Genomic DNA, 8873 nt, shown 5'->3' with positions numbered 1-8873 from the left:
CGGCGCCTGCTTCAGGGCCTTTACGAGAATGGAATTTGATCAGATAATAATTAATCAAGTATGATAATTAAAGAGATGGCTAGCTAGCTAGCTAGTACTACTTAATTACTTACCTTGGGCCGATACCATTTCAGCTTTCGTTTCCATTGGCCTGGAGTGACGCTGATGAACTTTGCCCAAGCCCTGCCCGCCGACAAAGAAAATGAATAAAGGGGTTATTAAATAGTTCATATCAGGAAATGACGAACTAAATAGGCCGAGATATAGTTAATAATGATTGAAAGTACCTGTTGACTATCCCAAACAAGATGGTGTAGTCACTTGCTTTTTTAAGTAGTGAGTCCAGTATTTCAACTGTTCCTTCATCAACTTTAATGATTAACAAGATCCAGTGAAATCTGCATGCACACACGTTTCCATGTCTTAATTAAGCGGGCATATGTAAGCAAAAACATGTAGCTAGCTAGTAGGCAAAAACAGAATTTGTAGTACAAGACAGTGTGACTCACTCGAAGTTGTAAGGAAGTAGTATATCTTCATTGGTATTGAGGCGCTTGAAGAACTCTAGCATGCTTTCCACTACACTTTTTTCATAATATGCATATAATTTCCATGTGTATTCATTAATGGTATTTGGGTCAATGAACCCAATGCCATAGCGTCCACCTTTTTTCATTTCATACATCTTCATCCTGCATAATACCATAGAAAAGAATATAGTGAGGATAATTACAGGTAATGATTGATCAAAATGATCATTAAAGCTAGCTTGAGACTTAAATTACAGAAAGAAATCACTTACAGACAATAGCAACTGATGATAGATTTGTCGAGTGCGTCTTGATTGTATAACTGAAATAGTTTTGAATACTCAACAGACACAGCTTTCTCATGGAAGTAATGATCCTTCTTGACATTCACCATGAGGGACTCTCGATTGGAAATCTTGGTAATGTCCATGTACCATTGATGCAATTCATACATTCTCGTTGGGAGCTTCTTGACCTCGTCTGGCTCGACCAAAGGTTGGCCCCGGACATATTTCCGTTTTATTTCCTCCTCTCTAAGCTGAGACATGGGCTCGATATCGAGGAGTTGTCCAACAGTGATCATGAGCCTTTCAGCCTGCTCAATATGCTCCTCGGTTATTACCACATCGCCTAGTCGGGAACGTTAACGGTTTGCCCACAATAATATTGGGCGCGCGTACTCTCATGTGTTGTTGGCACAACAAGCGGGGGATTGATAGCGCCGCCTGTTCTCCCAGCTGGGGAATGGTTTTACCGCTCCTTTTGCCAGCTGATTTGCTCAAGATCGAGCTCACCTCTTTCTGTAGACGTGCTCAATTTAACTTGCTGAGGTGGCGCTCATAGTCTGTGTCAACAGGCTTGGGAGCTGGTGCTCTAGCCATACGAATGAAGTGGTCAATCTTTTCCTCATGCCCTTTCTCCCTTGGCGGCGGTGGCGGTTTTGGTGCAAAATGGGCTTCCAGCTCGGCCTTCGATATGGCTGCGTTTTCCTCCTCGGATTTGTCGTAAGGCCTTTGCGGAAGAGGCGCGAGGATGCTTGGACCATATTGAAATCGCTTGCCTCCGCTTGTACCTCCAATACTACCTCGACTTGTACCGCTACGCACCATAGCTGAGGCGGCTCTCTTCCGTGATTGCTGAGGCGGCGGAGACGGCTGACGTGGCTGAGTTGGAGGAGGAGGAGTGGCCTGAAGCTGTGCCAGACTTGGAGAAGGAGTGGCCTGACGCTTTGCCGGACTTGGAGGAGGAGGGGTGGCCTGAAGCTGTGCCAGACTTGGAGGAGGAGTGGCCTGACGCTTTGCCGAACTTGGAGGAGGAGGACTGGCCTGACGCGTTGGTGGACTTGGAGGAGCGGGAGTCTGCTGACTCGGTGGCGGACTTCGACAAGGAGTCGGCTGACGCGGTGACGGTGGCCTTCAAAAGATGATGCAATCCTTTCTCCATAGGATGATACGATGGTTGGCCTCTCCCAGTGTGTGCTCCTCGTCACCTATAGGAATGTCAAGCTCTAGCCCCGAATATTGGTCCACCACCTCATCAACCAAGAAACAAGCATAGCCCGCTGGAATCGGGTTGTAATGGAAGGTTGCCTCGGGGGGATTTGTAAAAGCAACGGCGTCCGCCACCTTCATGGATATGTTCTTCATTTTGAAGTTTAGCTCGCAGTTAGTGTTCTCCATGATGTCATCCACTGGGTAGCCATCCAGCAATCCGTCGCCCAGGGCGGAACCCACGCTGCTTCTTGGCATGGATGGGTGATACGTCTCCGTCGTATCTACTTTTACAAACACTTTTGCCCTTGTTTTGGACTCTAACTTGTATGATTTGAATGGAACTAACCCGGACTGGCGTTGTTTTCAGCAGAATTGCCATGGTGTTGTTTTATGTGCAGAAAACAAATATTCTCGAAATGACCTGAAACTCCACGGAACATCTTAGAAAAAATAATAATAAATCCTCGCCAAAGATGAAGACCAGGGGGCCCACACCCTTCTCACGAGGGTGGGGGACGCCCCCCCCCCCTAGGGCGCGCCCCTACCTCGTGGGCCCCCTGGATGCCCTCCGACGCCAACTCCAACTCTATATATTTGCTTTTGGAGAGAAAAAAATCAAGGAGAAGAAATCATCGCGTTTTACGATATGGAGCCGCCGCCAAGCCCTAAAACCTCTCGGGAGGGCTGATCTGGAGTCCGTTCGGGGCTCCGGAGAGGGGGATTCGTCGCCGTCGTCATCATCAACCATCCTCCATCACCAATTTCATGATGCTCACCGCCGTGCGTGAGTAATTCCATCGTAGGCTTGCTGGACGGTGATGGGTTGGATGAGATTTATCATGTAATCGAGTTAGTTTTGTTAGGGTTTGATCCCTAGTATCCATTATGTTCTGATATTGATGTTGCTATGACTTTGCTATGCTTAATGCTTGTCACTAGGGCCCGAGTGCCATGATTTCAGATCTGAACCTATTATGTTTTCATGAATATATGGGAGTTCTTGATCCTATCTTGCAAGTCTATAGTCACCTACTATGTGTTATGATCCGGCAACCCCGAAGTGACAATAATCGGGACCACTCCCAGTGATGACCATAGTTTGAGGAGTTCATGTATTCACTATGTGCTAATGCTTTGTTTCGGTTCTCTATTAAAAGGAGGCCTTAATATCCCTTAGTTTCCAATAGGACCCCGCTGCCACGGGAGGGTAGGACAAAAGATGTCATGCAAGTTCTTTTCCATAAGCACGTATGACTATATACGAAATACATGCCTACATTACATTGATGAATTGGAGCTAGTTCTGTGTCACCCTATGTTATGACTGTTACATGATGAACCGCATCCGGCATAATTATCCATCACTGATCCGGTGCCTACAAGTTTTCCATATACTGGTTTACGCTTATTTACTTTCCCGCTGCTACTGTTACAATCACTACAAAATACCAAAAATATTTACTTTTGCTTGCACTACTCTTTTGTTACCGCTACCACTACTATCATATTACTTTGCTACTAAACACTTTACCGCAGATACTAAGTTTCCAGGTGTGGTTGAATTGACAACTCAGCTGCTAATACTTGAGAATATTCTTTGGCTCCCCTTGTGTCGAATCAATAAATTTGGGTTGAATACTCTACCCTCGAAAGCTGTTGCGATCCCCTATACTTGTGGGTTATCAATGGGACGGTGCTATCCAATGCTGGATCATCCGCTAGCTGCTGCAGCTGCTGAGACCCCCTTTGCTGGCTAAGTGAGTCAATCTGCTCCTGCTGCCGCTGGAATTTGACTGCCAAGTCCACGTGCGCTGATTCTAGGACTTGAAGGCGTTCATAGTCCAGCTTCCTCTGGTCCTCATCCATCTTCCTCTTCTTCTCCTCCGCAATCTTCTTTCTCACACGGGTTCTGTAGTCGGTGTTCCAGATCGAAAACCCTTCATACCACGGAATAGCACCCTTGCCTCGTGTTCTTCCCGGGTGTTCAGGATTTCCCAGGGCACGCGTAAGCTCGTCGTTCTCTCTGTTGGGCTCGAACACCCCCGATCGAGCCTCTTCTATTGCAACAAGTAGCTTATCTTCGGCTCCGTCCAGACATGCCTTCTTCGAAACTTTGCCTGTCTTCGGGTCCAACTCCCCCCATGCGCATAGAACCAAGTCCTGCACCTGGGGGGCCAGCTCAATGTTTCTGGAGTGACACCTGCATCCTCCATCTCTTTCTCAGACTTATCCCACTTAGGCATTGCCACCGCGTAGCCACCTGGCCCCAGATTATGGAACTTATCCTTTTTTGCGGCATTGGCCTTGTTTATTCTCGACCGTTCCTTAGATAATTCCGATTCCTTGAATTTCACGAAATCGTCCCAATGAGCACTTTGCTTCTCTAGTGTTCCCTTGAATAATGGAGTCTTCTTTCCTCCCTTGACGTACTGGTCCCATACACGAGTCTTGTGGTTGTTGAATGCAACCGCCATCTTCCTAAGAGCAGCGTCCTTGACTTTCTCCACATCTGCATCTGTGAAATGATCTGGTAGGGTGAAATGTTCCATGAGCGTTTCCCAAAGCAGAAGTTTTTGTCTGTCGTCGACAAAAGTAAGATCTGGACGTGGCTTTGCTGGCTCTCTCCATTCTTGAAGGGAGATCGGGAGTTGGTCCTTCACAAGAACTCCGCACTGACGAATGAACTTGTCCGCAATCTTCTTAGGCGCTAATGGTTCGTCATTAGGTTTGATGGCCTCGATATTGTACTTTACGCCCTCTTCAACTTTTTGTTCGGGCCTCGTACTGTCCTGCTACCTGAAGATTTGCTCGATCCGGATGGCTGAAAGAAGAAAGATTGATTCGTTAATATATATCTTCAAGTCATTTAAAACATGTGATGATCACCAGATGCCTGGTTATATAAATATACCTCGCCGGTCTTTGTTGTTTCAAGATCAACATTTTCTTCGTCATGTTCATAGTTCATGACTTCATCAATTCGGTTGTCGCGATCGAATATCATATCATCCTCCCCGGTGTTGTTTAGATATTCCGAGCCGTCATAATCTTCTTCATTCTGATCATCATCTGGCCCGTGAGGATTGCGTATGATATTGAACAGGGCCTCTTCTCCCTCTCTGTCGGTATTGTCCGCCATAGGTTTATTTAACTAATCCAAAAGAAATATATTCAAATTACAATGCATGGATGCAATCAATTAATAAGGAAAAATTGAATCAATCATAGTACATAATAAGCATCATCGAATATAATCTCGAATACGTCGTCTCGAATAATAGATATAATCTCGAATACATCGTCTCGAATAATATATATAATCTTGAATAAATCATCTCGAATATTATATATCGAATACATCACTAGCTAGCTAGCTAGCTAATAAAGATCGAATACTAGAGAGTAATCTAGGCCACTCATGGTTCCTGAGGCACGGGTGGTGGACAACCAAAGTGAAGGAACCATAACTTGATCATAGCTCGGGTGATCTCCCGAAAGAACCTGCCAGGTATTGGAGAACCTGACGTCCATATCAGCCATGTAGCGATGGACGTGCTCATCCTCCTCCCTGACACGGCGACGTACCATCTCCGGCGGGGCCGGCTCCCTCCGCACCGAAAGTGGCCCACGCGAACGCCACCAAAGGAGATCAGGGTCGACGACGGGACCCGCGGCCGGGTTCCTCACCAAGCGTCGCGCCCCTGAAGGTAGCACCTCCCAGTGCCAGCCCGGCGGAGCCCAGTCCCGGACATGGGTCCTCTAAAGCAGGACGTCGCCGCGAACTGGTCGACGGCCAGGATGCGGGCCGGGCATCGTCGACAACAAATACTATATGCCGCAAAAGTAAAGTAACATTTTTTAAATGATGGATTGTGATTTCATATATGCAAATTCTAAATTTTATAACTAAAACTAACATTTCTAATATTTCTATAACTAAAAAATATTTCTATATAACTAACATTTCTAATATTTCTATATAACTAACATTTCTAGTATTTCTATAACTAAAAAACATTTCTATATAACTGTCGGTGTACTAGAGTAGGGGTACCCTAGTATCCCGAACTTGTGCACGGGCAGTCGTAGCATCCCGCGGCAAGGCTTGCCGGGTGACCGCCAAGGCCCTCCGTGGTTCCTTTGGAGCCATTCAAGAACAAAGTGTCCAAGCCAAGAAGACAAGACCCCGGCAAGAGGAGCTTGCCGGGAAGGCTAACAAAAGCATCCCAAGACCCCGGCAAGAGGAGCTTGCCGGGAAGGCCACCCAAGGCATTTCAAGGAACTTGTCGCGGCGCACCACGCGCCCCGGCAAGGCCCGGTGAGCGACAAGCTCCCGGACGCGAAAAGACAATGACAGCGGCAAGGCGCTTGCCGCGGCAAGCCACCTCTCTGGGCCCGCGCTCCAGCACATCCACCAACGTGTCGCTCTGGGGCCCTTCCAGGCGTACGTGGCGGGAGGCTGTGCAGCCAGCGGCGTGCGGTGGCAAGCGGCGCTGACAAGATCGCCATCGTGGCGAACGGTGGCGTCCCTGGCGGTCCCTTTTCGCACTGTTTAAGCGACACAGACGGGCATTTAATGCCCTTGTCCCCTGCCGTCAGGGTTAGGTATGATACACTGTAGCAGGTAGCTGTGCCTACCACAGCACCTTTCCATTTTTGCCCTTTACCTCCGTTGCCACCTGTCGGTAACCCCTTGAGCATATAAAAGGAGGCCCGTGTGCAACGTAGAGGGGGGTTAGCTGGTTCAAAAACACACTCACGCTCTGTCTCGTTAGCTGCTGGTGTGTACTGTAGCACTCCGCACTCCCGAGCAAGAAATCAATACGAACCACAAAGAAGGAGTAGGGTTTTACGCATCCGTGCGGCCCGAACCTGGGTAAATCGCTCGCGTGCATCGCCTCAATTTGCTCTTTGCACGATCTCCGCCCCCGCCAAACCGAAAGGGACCCGGTCCGCCGGTCCCATAGGTGCCCGTGGATCAGTACCCCGGCATCTTTGGCGCGCCAGGTAGGGGGCGTCGAAGTTGTGTGAACCAGATCCGGCATTCTCGCGAGCTAGATCTTCATCATCTTCATCAACATGCCGCCGAAGAAGAAGGTTTCGGAGGCAGCTGCTCCGTCCGCGCCGAGCCAACCACCGCCGGAGCGAACGGTTGGTGGGGCAGACGCCGGCGGAAGAACGGGCGTCGACGAGGGAGCTCACGGTGCTGCCAGGTCCAAGGACAGGGCTGCGCTGCCCACCGGCGGCGTAGCCGGTTCCCACAACAACCGGGCGCACTCCAAGACCTCGGCGTCCGTACATGCACCGCGCCCGTCTCAGGAGGCGCGGGACCGGCAGCGTCATGGTACTCACGGTACCATGCGTTTGCTAGACCAAGATCGAGCTGGTGGATCTCGGAGCGCTCAGGACCACCATGCACGCCAACATGCTGGCGCGAGCGAGACACGGTCGCCTGGACGGGATACTGCTCCTTCTAACGTGGTTAGAAGTCCGAGCATATCCCGCTCCTCGCACCGTTCGCCACCGCCACCCGCCACTGCAGCAGAAGCTTTGGTGCGAGCTCAGCTGCTCCTAGACTACACTCCAACGGCGGACAAGATCGACGATTGGAGGGCCACCATCCAGAGTCTCATCGGCTTCGCCAACGGCGACACTCCACGGCAGCCGAGCACGTCGCAGCTGCGGCAAGCCTGCCAGGCACGAGCCGGAGACGACAAGACTGGTGGGGGTGCAACTACTGTGCACTCTCTGCCCCGAAGGCCAAGATCGCCGACTCGCCGGATCCACCTCGACAGCGACTCCACCATGTCATCGGATCCGCGAGCTCGTCGCGATCAGCGCCAAGTTCTTCAAGAACGACAATAAGAAGACGCTCGCACTCGCATCGAGCGCCGAAGAGAAGCGCGGCGTCAATCAGACCAGCGCGCTGGGCCCTCTGTTGACATGCATGCGCCAGGGGAACCAGGCGACTTGCCGTACGCGGTAGGTTGCCCTGCGTTCACCCGTGAGCTACGGCAAGTCCAGTGGCCCAGCACGAAGAATTTCAAACCAGATGTACCATAGAAGTACGACGGCAAGTCGCATCCGTCGGAGTTCCTCAGCATCTACACCATCGCGGTGCAGGCTGCTGGGGGGCGGGACGACAAGATCCTTGCCAACTACTTCCCGTTGGTGCTCAAGCCCAACGTCAGGTCCTGGCTCATGCACTTGCCGGATAACTCCATATCCTCCTGGGAAGACCTATGCCATCAGTTTGTCGGCGCCTTTACAGGCGGCCACAAACCTCATGGCCAAGAGAGTGATCTTCATCTGCTCGTCCAGAAGGAAGGAGAACCCCTACGCAAGTACATTCAGAGGTTCAGCCGTGTACAGTACAACATCCCAGACGTCCACCCCGCCACGGTCATCAGCACGTTTCATCAGAACGTGCGTAACCGCAGGATGCGGGAGGAGATGGCGATGTGCAGGATCAAAGACGTCAGCGAGCTATATGCCCTGGCCGACAAGTGTGCACGCGCTGAGGAAGGGAGGAGACTCCCTGGAGAAAATGCAGGAGCAGGAGGATCTGACAGCGAAGATGCTGCCCCGGCAAAGAAGAACCGGCGGCGGAACAGGAAGAAGAAAGGCAAAGAGGTGCTAGTCGTTGAGCAGTCCGGCAACGAAGGTGGCGCCAAGCAAGCCAAGGTTGGTAGCTCCGGCAAGGAGATTGCCGCATGCGCCAACTGCCAGGCTGTGGCGGTCGCCGACAAGCAGGACGGCTCCGACAAGCAATACTGCAAGATTCACCGCACCAAGGGCCATGACCTCCAGAGCTGCAAGAAAGTCGAGCAGCTTGTTCAGCAGCAAAAGG

The sequence above is a fragment of the Triticum urartu genome, chromosome 3 (assembly GCF_003073215.2).
Source record: "Triticum urartu cultivar G1812 chromosome 3, Tu2.1, whole genome shotgun sequence".
In the NCBI taxonomy this organism is placed as follows: domain Eukaryota; kingdom Viridiplantae; phylum Streptophyta; class Magnoliopsida; order Poales; family Poaceae; genus Triticum; species Triticum urartu.
The sequence above is the reverse complement of the archived record's forward strand: the minus strand, read 5'-3'. Positions refer to the sequence as shown.